Genomic DNA, 15,171 nt, shown 5'->3' on the forward strand with positions numbered 1-15,171 from the left:
GTTGTGCTGGGCTTTGTATCAAATGAATTAGTCAGAAGTATTGTTTTCCATCTTTTTGATGACAGCAGCTTTCCCAGTAAAAAAGCAAATCCTTCGTTTAAAAAAAAAAACAAAAAACATTTAATAGCATGGTACTCTTTCCAGCTGGTTAAATTTAGAACACTGAAAAAAAAAAGTTTCATAAAAGACTCTTCTCCAAGACTGGGCTGGAGTATTTTCAATTTGAGGGTGAGCTGGATGAGTTTGCATTTAACTCACATATCTACAATCGTTTGCCCCTTCACACGAGGGGCCCAAGCCCTGCTGGTCCTCCCAGTTTGCATAACGGTGGGTGAACGCTGCTGTTGCATTATTGCCGCTGATGACGGCACCTCCCTCTGAGTGGTGACAGATTTCAGGGAAAGGCCTGTGCCAAAGCTGTTAGTATTTTCCACTTCAAGCCTCAAATTGAAACATTCCCGATCCCCTCGGAGGCCCACCCTTTCTGTTCTCTGAAGTAATTTGGAAGCCTACAGCCTGTAACTGGCAAAAATGATGGAGACAGACAGTCAATACATCCAGTTGCAAAAGGAAGCAATACATTAAGTCAAATCAATGTTTGTCTACTGAGCACGGAAGCTGTGGAAAGGCTGAGTCAGGAGTAAGAAAGTAAAATGTTGCATTCATGGAGCATATAATCTGGTTGACTGTCTAAGACAAGGCTTTTTGGTGTCAGGGAACAGAAAGCACCCTTGGGCTGGCTTATGCAAAACCAAGCCTTTATTATAAGTGAGAGAAAGAAAGTTGCTGGGTCTCACTAAGAGCCTGAAACCGAGGACTGAGTGCCAACAGGAACCAGTGTGGCTCTCCTTGTAGGTCTCAAGTCTCTCGCTGCCTCCTTTTCTCTGAGTTTCTATTTCGTGGTAACTCCATGCTGACCAGCTGTGTGAGCTTGAAACCAGCTGAGACTGCTTTTTGCACCTGCGAGATCATTCCTCCCGTTCCATGGGAATAGCGTTTTAGCTGGACACAAAGCTACCAGCCAGAGGCTATGCTTCCACGCCTCCCTTGCTGCTACCTGCAGCTGCTGACTAGGCTCTGGCCAAATGCGATACAGACGGGAGTGACGTGCGTGTACAACTTCCAGGTTATGCTCTTACACAGCAAGGCGTGAGCTCCTCTCCTCATTTTCCCTCCTCACTGCCTAGGTGTGGTTGAAGATGGCGGACCTGAAGCTATGTCTTCGACCTGGAGATGGAAGCTGCCAGTAGAAAGTGGCAGAGACACGAGGTAGAAGGAGCCTGGGTGTCCAACTCCGTGGAGTCATCAGGTTAGCCTTGGACAGCCTAGGTTCAGACACTTTTAGGAAAGAGAAACATGCTTCTATCTTGTTTAAGCTGGTGTTATTTTGGTCTTTATGAAAGAAGCTGGAGCCTGGAACCTAACATATAAACCTGCTTTCTCTGCTTTTCTACATATAAAATGGAAAATGACCACCTCATATCTTCTAAATTTATAAGACCTAAGTTGAAATGACCAACGAAGGATCAAACTCCCAAGCAAGAGAATTGATTGCCCCATCTTGGTTTTCTAGTCAGCTAAACTGAGGGGGGAGAGTTGAAGGATACAGGCCTAGGGGCTGGGCTCACCCTGTGGGTGGGGCGGATTTCAGGGGTCCTCAGAGATGCCCATCTACTTTATTGACCCAGGCTTCTGTACTGAGACTAACCATTCCTAGAGGCATATATGTACTGTTTTAGAAATAAATAATGTGTAATATGTAAACGTAAAGCATATGCATTAAGTGGATTAGTGAGTGAGAAGGAAAGCTCAGAAATTGGAAGGGGAACCAACATCTCTCTCCCAATTAATAAGGTCTCCCGTGGACCCGTCCTCCCACGTGGATCTTCCAAAGCTGCTGGTACTGCCAAGGAGGAGAATGATCCCAAGTAGAGAAGAAAGACTCTTCAGTGAAGGGTATTCCAGGAGCTGTGTTCTCCTGCTAGACCCTCAAACCAGACCTATGAGGTGTGTTTAGTAGGTAGGTGAGAGCTTGGGATGAAAGGAAAGGATGCCAGAGTGGAGAGCAGCACTTTGGGTGGGTGTGTCACCCCCAGGGACTGAGATAACAGCAAGGAAGAATGAGGCCGGGGATTCTTCGTGTTCATCATCTTCTCTCTTCCCCTATTCTCCCTCTCAGCCAGCAGCCAGCAGCCAGCAGCAGGGCGTAATAGTTAAGGGAATGGACTCTTGGAGCCCCCCTGAGTAAGCTGGCAGGTCGCCCTCTCTGGGCCACAGTTTCTTCACTTTCATCTGTAGAAGGAATACAATAGCACCCACCTCACAGCATTATGTGAGGACTAAGGGAGGTAATAATATGGGGAAAGTGCTCAGAAGAGTGCCTGGCACAAAGTTAGTGCTATGGATGTTAGCTATCATTATTAAGCCTGTAATAATCATTATTAATCTTTCATTAAGCAAATGCTTATTAAGCCCCTGCTTAGCGCTGAGAACAAGAGACCCAGCTGAGTTAAGTAACTTGCCCAAAGTTTCGCAACTAAGAATTATTGATGCTGGGTTTGGACCAAGTGGGTTTGGACCAAATGGGCTCTGAGGGGAATTCTTATCAGTTTCGCCCCACATGTTCCCTTTCTTCTTTCTTTTTCTCTCTCTCTGTCTCTTTATTTAAAATATTTATTTATTTATTTATTTGGCTGCACCGGGTCTTTAGTTGTGGTATGCGGGATCTTCGTTGCAGTGTGCAGGATCTTTAGTTGCTGCATGCGGGATCTAGTTCCCTGACCAGGGATTGAACCCAGGCCCCCCTGCATTGGGAGTGTGGAGCCTTAACCACTGGACCACCAGGGAAGTCCCTTTTTTCTCTTTTTTTTAATATGGTCATCAAAGATGTAAAAGAATTAATCTCTAAATTAAAGGAGCACACAGTCTAGTGAAAAGAGAGGCTAGACAATTATAATATGCAATAATTTCTATGACAGAGGTTAAAAACTAAAAGTCATAGGAGCCCAGAGGAGGTACTTAACCAGATTAGGGGGAGCCAGGGAGCCTTCCTGAAGAAAATGACTAGTGAGCTTAGTGAGAGAGAGAGAGCATGTAAAGCAGAAGATGACATGGAAAAAGGCTTTCTGGACACAGATGGTTTACTAAATAACTAAAAGCAAGTCATTGCCTAGAACAAAGAATGTGAAGGTGAAATATATGAGGCTCAGAGAGTGTCCCCCTCCCCACCCCAGTAGTTATCAGTGAGACATTCCACGTGAGGAGGGCTTTGTAAACTCAAAGATGTGTGCATTCATCCTGGAAGCACAGGTGAGTCCCACAAGAGTAGGACGAGACTGGGTGTGCTGCCATCTTGGGGCACGTGTGTTTTTCGTTAAATCAAAGATATAAAAACAAACATCTTGACTTTTCATGAATCAGTTCAAATAGTAAAATCCAAGCAGGGAAAGCCATGACTTGGAAGGCATGTACTGTGTCTTGCACGCTGCTGTCTCTCTAGAGTCTAAAACAGAACCTGGCACACAGTACCACCCAACAGATATTTGTTGAGTGAGTAAATGAACTGGATGAAAAGATGTGTGCATTTTAAGAGCACTGTTTGCCAACCTTCAGTTGTCCTTTGTGGACTGACGCCGATTAGAACAGTAGTTTTGGCTTACATCTGAAGGAGCTGCTAAGTTATATATTAATCACTCTTTTGGATGGTTATATAGATAACTCAGTAGTCTTCAGGAGGTAACCCTGCATTTTTAAACTGAGGTGTATGCAGTATAATTGACTATACTGCAATTTGAACTCATAAATAAGAAGTGGGCACCTGCCTTGCACTCAGAACTCAACTAGGGATAAAACATGACCCCATCCCATGGATGTACGATGTAATAGAAAGATGGGGATAACATGTGAAGAGGATCAGAATATGCCGCCCCCACCAAATATGTTGCTTTGGCATGAGGATTATTTTGAAGTGAAGGCAATTAAGAAACAACAGACACAGGAGGAGCCTGCTGCCTTCCCGTTTTCTGACTAAAATCAGGGCATAAGTTTCCCTTTGTGAAGGTGTCACCCCCACTTCCCTCTCCTGTACTAAGAAGAGACCCTTAATCACAAGAGATTCTTATCACTGGAGTTTGCATAGCAAGCCTTACTAAAATAACCCTTATCTGCATTCATTTCCCCCATATACTTACCTTCCCCCAATTTTATGCCACTAGAAGCCAGAACCTCTTTACTTTTGTCATGTCACTCTTCCATATTCATGGCCCTACGTTAAAATGGTATATAAGCGGGCTTCCCTGGTGGCGCAGTGGTTAAGAGTCCGCCTGCCGATGCAGGGGACACGGGTTCGTGCCCCGGTCCGGGAAGATCCCACATGCCGCGGAGCGGCTGGGCACGTGAGCCATGGCCACTGAGCCTGCGCATCCGGAGCCTGTGCTCCGCAACGGGAGAGGCCACAACAGTGAGAGGCCCGCGTACCGCAGAAAAAAAAAAAAAAAAGAAATTGAGTTATTTGTAGTTAGGTGGATGGACCTAGAGTCTGTCATACAGAGTGAAGTAAGTCAGAAAGAGAAAAATAACATATGCCAACACATATACATGGAATCTAAAAAAAAAAAAAAAAAGGTTCTGAAGAACCTAGGGGCAGGACAGGAATAAAGATGCAGACGTAGAGAACGGACTTGAGGACACGGGGAGGGGGAAGGGTAGGCTGGGACGAAGTGAGAGAGTGGCATGGACATATATACACTACCAAATGCAAGGTAGATAGCTAGTGGGAAGCAGCTGCATAGCACAGGGAGATCAGCTCCGTGCTTTGTGACCACCTAGAAGGGTGGGATAGGGAGGGTGGGAGGGAGGGAGACGCAAGAGGGACGAGATATAGGGATATATGTATATGTATAGCTGATTCACTTTGTTATAAAGCAGAAACTGACACACCATTGTAAAGCAATTATACTCCAATAAAGATGTTAAAAAAAGAAAGGGTGATCATTATCAGTGCTAACTGTGTGATAATGACTAATGGTGGTTTAACTGATATGCAAAGATAAGAGGATGTGAATAAATGTAAATAACTGAGGGATAGTTTTTAATGAAGTACGTGCAATTTCACCTTGGGAACATATGCTTCAAAATAATAGTATATGATCATTTAAATCTCATGAAACCATTGGAGGAAAGTATCCTTTTTTTCTTGTATAACTTCTGGCAGGACAGTAGTAAAACCGAATAATTCAAAGGCAAATTACAACAGCTGAAATTGATTTTTGTTTTTGGATTTGGAATACAAGAATGCATTGTTTTATTGCACTTCACTTATTGTGCTTTGAAGATACTGCATTTTATATAAATTGATGGTTTGTGGCAACCCTGCATCGAGTAAGTCTATGGCACCATTTTTCCAATAACATTTGCTCATTTCATGTCTCTGTGTCCCATCTGGGTAATTCTCCCAATATTTCAAACTATTTCGTTATTATTATATTTATGATGGTGATTCTTGATGTTACTATTGTAATTGCATAACATAAGACACCCATATAAGGCGGTGAACTTAACTGATAAATGTTGTACGTGTTCTGACAGCTCCACTGACCAGCCACTCCCCAACACTCTCCCTTTCCTTGGGCCTCCCTATTCCCTGAAACACAGCAATATTGAAATTAGGCCAGTTAATAACCCTGCAATGGCCTCTAAGTGTTCAAGTGAAAGGAAGAGCCCCACATCTTTCTTAAAGATGTGAGACTTTAAATCAGAAGCTGGAAATAATTAAGCTTAGTGAGGAAGGCATGTTGAAAACAGAGAACGGCTGAAAACTAGGCCTCTTGTGCCAGTTAGGCAAGTTGTGAAGGCAAAGGAAAAGTTCTTGAAGAAAATTAAAAGTGCTACTCCAGTGAACACACGAATGATAAGAAAGCGAAACAGCCTTATTGCTGATACATAGAAAGTTTTAGTGGTCTGGATAGATCAGACCACCCATGACGTTCCCTTAAGCCAAAGACTAATCCAGAGCAGGCCTTAACTCTCTTCAGTTCTGTGAAGGCTGAGAGAGGTGAGAAGCTGCAGAAGAAAAGCTTAAAGCTAGCAGAGGTTTAAGGAAAGAAGCCATATCCAATAACTTAAAAATACAAGATGAACCAGCAAGTGCTGACGTCGAAGCTGTGGCAAGTTATCCAGAAGATCTAGCTAAGATCATGAATGAAGGTGCTACACTAAACAACAGATTTTCAATGCCTGGCTTCAGAGCTTCAAAGGCAGGCTGACTCTGTTAGGGGCTAATGCAGCTGGTGACTTTAAGTTGAAACCAGTGCTCATTTACCAATCCCAAAATCCTAGGGTCCTTAAGAATTATGCCGAATCTACTCTGCCTGTGCTCTATAAATGGAACAACAGAGCCTGGAGGACAGCACATCTGTTTACAACATGGTTTACTGAATATTTTGAGCCCACTGTTGAGAGCTACTGCCCAGAAAAAAAGATTACTTTGGAAATGTTACTGCTCATTGACAATGCACCTGGTCACCAAGAGCTCTGATGGAGATGTAAAATGAGATTAATGTTGTTTTCCAGCCTGCTAACACAGCATTCATTCTGCAGCCCACAGATCAAGGAGTAATTTCAACTTTCAAGTCTTATTATTTAAGAAATACATTTCATAAGTCCATAGCTGCCATCAATAGGGATTCCTCTGTTCTGGAGAGGATTCACCATTCTAGATGCCATCAAGACCGTTGTGATTCATGGGAAGCGGTGAAAATACCAACACTCACAGGAATTTGGGAGAAGTTGATTCCAACCCTCATGGATGCCTTTGAGAGGTTCAAGACTTCAGTGGAGGAAGTAACTGCAGTTGTGGTGGGAATAGCAAGAGAACTAGAATTAGAAGTGGAGCCTGAAGATGTGACTGAATTGATGTAATCTCAAGATAAAACTTGAATGGATAAAGAGTTGCTTCTTATGGATGAGCAAAGAAATTAATTTTTTGAGATGGAACCTACTCCTGGTGAAGATGCTGTGAAGATTGTTGAAATGAAAGCAAAAGATTTAGAATATCACGTACACTGAGTTGATAAAGCAGCAGCAGGGTTTGAGAGGACTGACTCCAATTTTATAAGTTCTACTGTGGGTAAAATGCTGTCAAACAGCACTGCCTGCTACGGAGAAACCGTTCATGAAAGGAAGAGCCCATCTGTGTGGCGAACTTCATTGCTTTATGTTAAGGAGCTGTCACAGCCACTTCAGTGTTCAGCAGTCACCACCCTGATCAGTCAGCAGCCATCAACATCGAGACAGCATCCTCTACCAGCAAACAGATTACGATTCGCTGAAGGCTCAGATGATGACCAGCATTTTTCAGCAATAAAGTATTTTTTAATTAAGGTGTGTACATTGTGTTTTTAGACATAATGCTGTTGCATACTTCATAGACTACAGTGCAGTGTAAACGTAACTTTTATATGCACTGGGAAACCAAAAGAATTGTGTGACTTGCTTTATTGCAACATTTGCTTTATTGTGGTGGTCTGGAACTGAACCCACAATATCTTCGAGGTCTGCCTGTAAGGCCTATAAATCATACCTATACCTGCTTCAAGCTGAAAGTAAAGAGTGCTTCCATCACTTTACAAAGCAGTTTCTCTGAAAACTTTTTGAAACAAAGGCTGAGTGAGGTCAAAATATTGTTAAAATCTGTGATCATGATCCAAGCATTTTAAAATGCACAATTGGAGAAAGAAATGGAAACTAGTAGAGTAGCCAATTCTAAACACACAAAAAAGAGTGGAAAAATGTTTTCCTGTTATGTTGACTACATTCTCCCCTAAGTAATAAGGATTTTACTTGAACAAGCATTATAATGTAATAGGTGGTTATTTATCTAGAATGGCTGGGAAATGGGCCCACCTACTTAATTTCATTTTTTGGATGAGGTATCAGATAACTCACTCAAGAATTTCTTTCTTTCTTTTCTTTTTTTTTTTTTTTTTTTTGCGGTACGCAGGCCTCTCACTGCTGTGGCCTCTCCCGTTGCGGAGCACAGGCTCCGGACGCGCAGGCTCAGCGGCCATGGCTCACGGGCCCAGCCGCTCCGCGGCATGTGGGATCCTCCAGGACCGGGGCACGAACCCGTGTCCCCTGCATCGGCAGGCGGACTCTCAACCACTGCGCCACCAGGGAAGCCCAAGAATTTCTATTTTTAAGTCACCTCAATTCTTCACTTCTCTGGGCTTATTTTAATCTTCCTTTAATTCAGAAAACAAGCACAAAAGAATTTTTAGGGCCTTAGATCACCATTGTTACTCTTTTAAGGCCAAATTCCTCACAGCCTTCAATACCTTTCTTGATCTGGCCCTCTGCCTACCTCTCCCACGTCATCCTTCTCCCTCTTGCTCCAGACCTCCAGCCACTTCTCTCTGTTTCTTGAATCCTCCAGCTCATCTCACCATTCAGATCTCAACTTAAATATCACCTGCTCCCTGACCACCCTCTCGGAAGCTGCACACAGACTCTCTAGCACAATATCGATTTGCTGTCTTCATGACTACAAGAAGTTATCTTCCCTATTGTATTTGCTTGATTAAGGTCTGTGTCATCGTGCCCCCCCGCCCCGCCCCTGCCCCCTCCCAGGAGACTGAAAGCTCCTAAAGAAGGATTTTTTTTTTTGAGCAGGTTTTGGGGTGATTTTTATTTTATAAATTTTTAAAAATTTTACTTAAAAATTTTTTTTCTATTCTTTTTCAATTTCTTTTTCCATTGGGACTTCCCTGGCTGCCCAGTGGTTAAGACTCCATGCTTCCAATGCAGGGGGCACGGGTTTGATTCCTGATTGGGGAACTAAGATCCCACAGGCCGCACGACACGGCCTAAATAAATAAATACATAAATAAAAAGAAGGATCTTAACTGTCTCATTTACCATTGTATTTCCTGGGCCTAGAAGAGCCCCCAGTACAGGATGGGCACTCAACAAATAGCTAATGAATGGGGTGAAGGAAAGGTTGATCAAATGGCGTACCTTCAAAAATGCATTCTATAAAATACATTGTTATCAGCTTATTTTTCATTCATTTATTAGATATTTATTGAATAGCTACTGTGTATAAAGTGTGGGAGATACAATGTTGAACAGATTGGTTCCTGCCTTCCTGGAGTTTATAATCTAATGAGAGGTAAAAGAAAAACCAGTTAGTTTAGTTTACTATATTAATGTTTTTAATACTATTGAATAAAATGCCTCTTTCCCAAATGCCTTCATTGCCAAAGGTAAACATGTTTATTTCAAGAAACAGGTGCTAAGCAACTTTCTGTGGAAATACTCTCCTTTGTTAGAATAGCTGTGTGCTGAAATTCAGACCATTGAGAAAATGATTCCTGCTGCCTCAAAGAGTGAAAAGGAATTGCATTTCAATAGGGAGCTCTGGTCTTTGCATTTCTGAGTGAACAAGTTTACAGAGGAATTAAACTGCATTAGTATTTTGATACCATCTTAAATTATCTAAGCTTTCCGAAAAGCAACAAAGATTGGAATGTGAGTCATTTTGCACTTCAGAATGGTTGCTTAGCTGCGATTCTTGATGTTTACCCTACTCGCTGCAAACAGAAGCTTTTAACTACATCCTTATCAAAATCAAGAACACAATCATTAAAAAGAATCTCAAAAGAAGCAACTGTATTTGATGAAGGTGAAAGGCAATGAGACTCTGAAACTTTATGATCCTCATTCCCTTTGAGAATCGACGAAAGCAGTAGGATCCTCTCCCAGAAAAGTGTCCCTGAGCACATACACAAAAATCACTTGCATAACAGCCTTGCGAAGGTTATGAATCCCTGATTGGGACCTCACTGCTCTTCCTAAACTCTTGCCACAGACTGCCAAGCTCTGGCAGCTGTTGAAGGATTGGTTTGATTTTGAACACCACAACAGTCGGCAATTTCTTTGATCCTGAATGACAATAGATAAAATGACTGGGATTTAGCAGTGGCTTCGAGCAGGAATAAGGCAAGAATAAAGGCCAAAGGAGAGAGAAGGGCAGAGGAGACACAGGGAGAAAATGAATGAGGAGTGAATGAATGAGTAGTGAATGAATATGGGAGTGAAGAGAGGAAGGAGAGAGAGAAAGGGAGACAGAGGCAGGAGGTGGGGGATAGGGAGAGGGGGGCAGCCCTCCCGTCCGGACCTCCAGAGGAAGCACTTACTCCCTCAGCTCCTCCTGGCCCCTCTGGTCCATGACCAGTCAATCTGTCCAGCTCTCCCGGGCCCCTTCCATTGGAAGCCTAGGGTTTCTTTGCTCTGCTTCTCTCAGCCCACCTGCCTTATTATTAAGGACCGCTGCACTTCTCTGCTTCTTCCCGCGAGAGACGGGGTTTCTACTCCTGCTGCCTCCGTTTCTTTACCAACCCTTCCCTGTCTTACCTAATTATTTGATTTCTACCGTGGTCTTGGGGCTTCTCATCAAGAAGGACCACAGTGAAAAATAAAATGTTTTTTCTTGTCTTCACTTATTTTATATATAGTTACTCACCTTTGCCCTTAAAACTCTCTTCTATCTTGTTTTCTGGGTTCATTTTAGTGACTTTTTTGCACTTCTTCGTTGTTTCACTTGCTCCATCTTTTTTTTCCCCTCCAAAACTGAGCAATCCCAGAGTTTAGCTCTCACTTTTCTGTTTTCTTTACACTCCCTCCCTGAGGAAACTATGGATTATAATGATGTAGTGTAGTGTGGTAAGAAAAACATGGGGTTCAGAAGCAGAAAAATCCCCTAAATTCTGGTTCTAATATCACTGCTGTGCAACCTTGAACAAGTCACTAACCTCTCTGAGCCTCTGCTTCTTCCATCTGAAAAAAACTGAGGACAATAATATATCTCTAAAATTCTTGTCGTGAAGATTCAATGGGTTAAGATTTGTAAGAAAGTGCTTGTCATAGTCCTTCACTGAGTAAGCATCTTGACCATCGAGTATATGCCAGCCTCAATATAAGATGGTGCAATCAACAATACACAGTTTTCTGCCCTAAATCTACTCACAGTCTAGGAAGATGATTGGCATGTAAACACGTAAATTAAATACACTGTGTCAGGAGCAACAATAGGAATATTTACAAAATATTTAGAAAGAACACACAGGAAAGGGAATAAATAAATCTACAGGAGGTTTGTGATACAAGGAAGGCTTCTGGGGAAAGGTGATATTTGAGTTGGATTTTGAAGGATAAATGTTAAACAATAGAAGCAGAAAAAATCAGGTTATGTAGAGGCACCTAACTGTGAAACAGCATGGACTACTCAGGCTGGAAAAGTATGGAGAGGCCAGATAATACTGCGGTGATGATAATGGTGATAACACCCAATTATTGACAGACTGCTTTGTGCCAAGCACTGCCATATAATTAAGCACTTGCACACATGATTTCTTGAAATCCTCATTACAGCAACCCTGTGAGTGGAAGAGCTTGGGGCTTGGCCCTGTGGCCAAATGAAGAGCCACTAGACTTTTAAGTAGGGCGGATACTATGATCATAGTGTATTTAGAAAAGTGATTAAGGCATCAGGGATTTTTTAATCATGGTGAAGTACACATAACATACATTTTATTCTTTTTTTTTTTTTTTTTTTTGCGGTATGCGGGCCTCTCACTGTTGTGGCCTCTCCCGTTGCGGAGCACAGGCTCCGGACGCGCAGGCTCAGCGACCATGGCTCACGGGCCCAGCTGCTCCGCGGCATGTGGGGTCCTCCCGGACCGGGGCACGAGCTCCTGTCCCCTGCATCGGCAGGCGGACTCTCAACCACTGCGCCACCAGGGAAGCCCCATTTTATTCATTTTTAAGTATACTGTTCAGTAGCATTAAGTATATTCACATTGTTGTGCTACCATCGCACCGTTCATCCACAGAACTCTTCATCTTGTAAAACTGAAACTCTGTACCCATTAAACAAGAACTCATTTCTCCCTCCCTGCAGCCCGTGGCAACCACCATCCTACTTTCTGTCTCTGTGAATTTGACTACTCTAGGTACCTAATATAAGTGGAATCATACAGTATTTTTCCTTTAGTGACTGACTTATTTCATTTAGCATAATGTCCTCAAGGGTTGTCCATGTTGTACCATGTGTCAGAATTTCTTTTTATTTTTTTTTTAAGCTGAGTGATATTCTATTGTATGTATATACCACATTTTGCTTTTCCATTCATCCATCGATAGACACCTGGGTTGCTTTCACCTCTTAACTATTGTGAATAATGCTGCTGTGAATTTGGGTGTACAAATATCTCTTCAAGGTCCTGCTTTCAAGTCTTTTGGGTATATACACAAAAGTGGAATTGCTGGATCATATAGTAATATTCTATTATTATTTTTATTTTTATTTTTTTGGCCGTGCTGCATGGCTTGCGGGATCTTAGTTCCCCCAGCAGGGATTGAACCCAGGCCCTTGGCAGTGAGAGCATGGAGTCCTAACCACTAGACCACCAGGGAATTCCTAGTAATATTCTTTTGGTTTTTTTTGAGGAAATCCATGCTGAAAGGCATCAGGTTTGAAGATAAATCTGGGAGAGGAAGCCTGTGGGCAGGATGCCATTCCCTGACTAGAGATGGTAAGAACCTCAACTTCAGGCTATTGGGAACGAAGAGAAGGGAATGTAGGTAAGCAATTGGCAAGATCTTGGTGCCTAACTGGCGGTAAGAGAAGGGGATTCTGGATGACTCCCTTACAGGGTATCTCCAGACTTTTTGCCTGAAGTGTATATAAGTTTAGGGACCCCCTTTGAGAAAAAGAATTTTTAAAATGAATTAAAAAATTAAGTGCAAGGTTCTGAAAGGGGTTCAAGGAAGTGAGGGGGCCCTTCTAATGTACACCTGAGGGAGAAGGGCACGTGCAGATGACATGGGCATCATTTTATCTGGCCTGCCGACATCCTTTTCCTCTGGGGTTATGCGTCTCCCTTTTCTCAGCTCCTGTGGTGATGGAGGAGCTGCCTACTCACCTTCCATACCATCTCAGGTCCAGACCTCCCAGTCAGGGCTTTTCTCCCTGGGGCTAAGACATTGCTGTGGAGAGGGGCAGGTGACCCAAAGCAGGTCAGTGAGACTCAGTTCTGGGACTTTTGTTGGAACTCTTGGGAAATGGTTCATTTTTCTGTTATGCCTTTTTTTTTCCTTTTCTTTGTGGCTACTGAGAGGTTAGGATGTAAGCCTCAACCTTTTGGTGGTAAATCTGACACCAAAAGGGAAGAGTCAGTGGAAGAGAAGAGGTATATGGAGATACACTGGCTTGTGATACACTTTGATTGAGTCCCTGGGTCCAGTCATGCCTAAAGTTAGAACGACTTCAGCCATTTTTGTCTATGTCACTTTGAGTTAGTTTTCTGTCTGCTCTAACCAAAATATGCAGCTTCTGTATCTGTTCACCAAAAAGAACAATGGTGGGCCCTGCTTGGATCACATGCCTCCTTGGACCCAGTAACTGTGCCTCGGGGGATAGGGCAAACCCTTTGACAAGTCTGCCACGTGAAAGCCTCTGGTGGCGAAGGAGGTGGCTCTGAGATTGAGAGACTGACAGTATCCCATGAAGTGAGTGGTGGGTACTCCCCAGATGAAGCCAAAACTTTTTAAAAAGGAGTAGATTCGTCTTACAAAGGGTGATTTTAGATTCTTGAGGGATCTAGGAAGTTGGTTCTTCAGAAATCATCCTAAAGCAAGCCCAGTTTCAAATCCTAATTTTGCTCCCTATTAACCATCTGCTTTTGGCCAGGTTGTGTATCCTTTCTTACTGAGTCAGTTTCTGAGTGTAAAATGGGTATAGATAATATTTACCATTTCAGGATTGTTGTGAGGGATGCCTATAAATGAATGACCATTTTATTTATCATCTAAACAGGGACACTTTTGAGAGCAAAAAGGAACACTGTCAAGCCTTATCAGGACTGTCTGAGACAAAAAATATTAGCAGTACCCCCTTTCACTCTCAAAGGTATCCCTATCTGGGTGATAAATTGTATGATCTCTCTGCCCATAATGCACCTCTAATATTGTTTAGCACATAGTAGCTGCTTAAAAGTCGCTTAGCCTCCTCTGAGCCTTCTAATAGAACTGACTGTTTCCTTCTTATTATACTTCTTTGTAATTCTCTGGCATTGTGCTTCTACAGGGGATATTCTCCAAAATATTTTTTACTATTGTCCTGGTGGGAAGGTACATGACAATACGATCTACAGATTTGTATCTGCGAAAGCGCTTTCTTAAAGCTCCCCACCAACTGCTTTTAATTAATAGGTATTTGGAAAGGTAGCATTGACCTCTTTAAGAGCATTTATTTCAATTCAAAGTGTTCTGCATATTAAAGACAGCTCCAGTTAAAATACTTGAGATTGTTGGGACATACCCTGGTAGCTATTTTGTAATGTGAAATTTTACTTAAACTCTAACATTTGCTGACACATTTGATTGTTAGACTTTGGTCAGGATTTTCTAAATCTGTCCTGGCAATGATAAGTTAAAGATGTATACTATAATAGGAAAACACAAAAAATGGAGAAAAGATTGAACAGATACTCCATGAAAAAGATATACACATGAAAAAATAAGCACATGAAAAGATGCCTAACATCATTACTTATTTGAAAAATTAAAATTTAAGCCACAATGAGATACCACCTCACACCTATTAGAGTGGCTAAACTTAAAAATATTGACCATAATAAGTGTTGGTGAGGATGTAGAGAAGCTAGAACTCTCATACACTGCTGGTGGGAATGTAAAATAGTACAATTATTTGGGGAAAAGTTGGCAATTTCTTAAAAAGTTAAATGTATAACTTTCATATGATCCAGCCATTCCACTCATAGGTATTTATCCAAGAAAAATGAAAGCATATATCCATAAAAAGACTTGTACATGAATGTTCATACAGCTTTATTTGCAATAGCTAAAAATGGGAAACAACACAAATGTTCATCAATAAGGGGATGGGTATATATATATATATATATATAGTGATATATCCTTACAATGGAATACTACTCAGTAGTAAAAAGGTATGAACTACTGATATATGCTACAATGTCAATGAATTTCAAAATAGTTTTGCTGAAAGAAGCCATTTGAAATGGACACACTGTATGGTCCCATTTATATAAAATCCTAGAAAAAACAAACTGATATATAGAGACAGAAAAT

This window comes from Monodon monoceros, unplaced genomic scaffold (genome assembly GCF_005190385.1).
Source record: "Monodon monoceros isolate NGI ecotype Baffin Bay Population unplaced genomic scaffold, NGI_Narwhal_1 Super_Scaffold_18, whole genome shotgun sequence".
NCBI classification, from domain to species: domain Eukaryota; kingdom Metazoa; phylum Chordata; class Mammalia; order Artiodactyla; family Monodontidae; genus Monodon; species Monodon monoceros.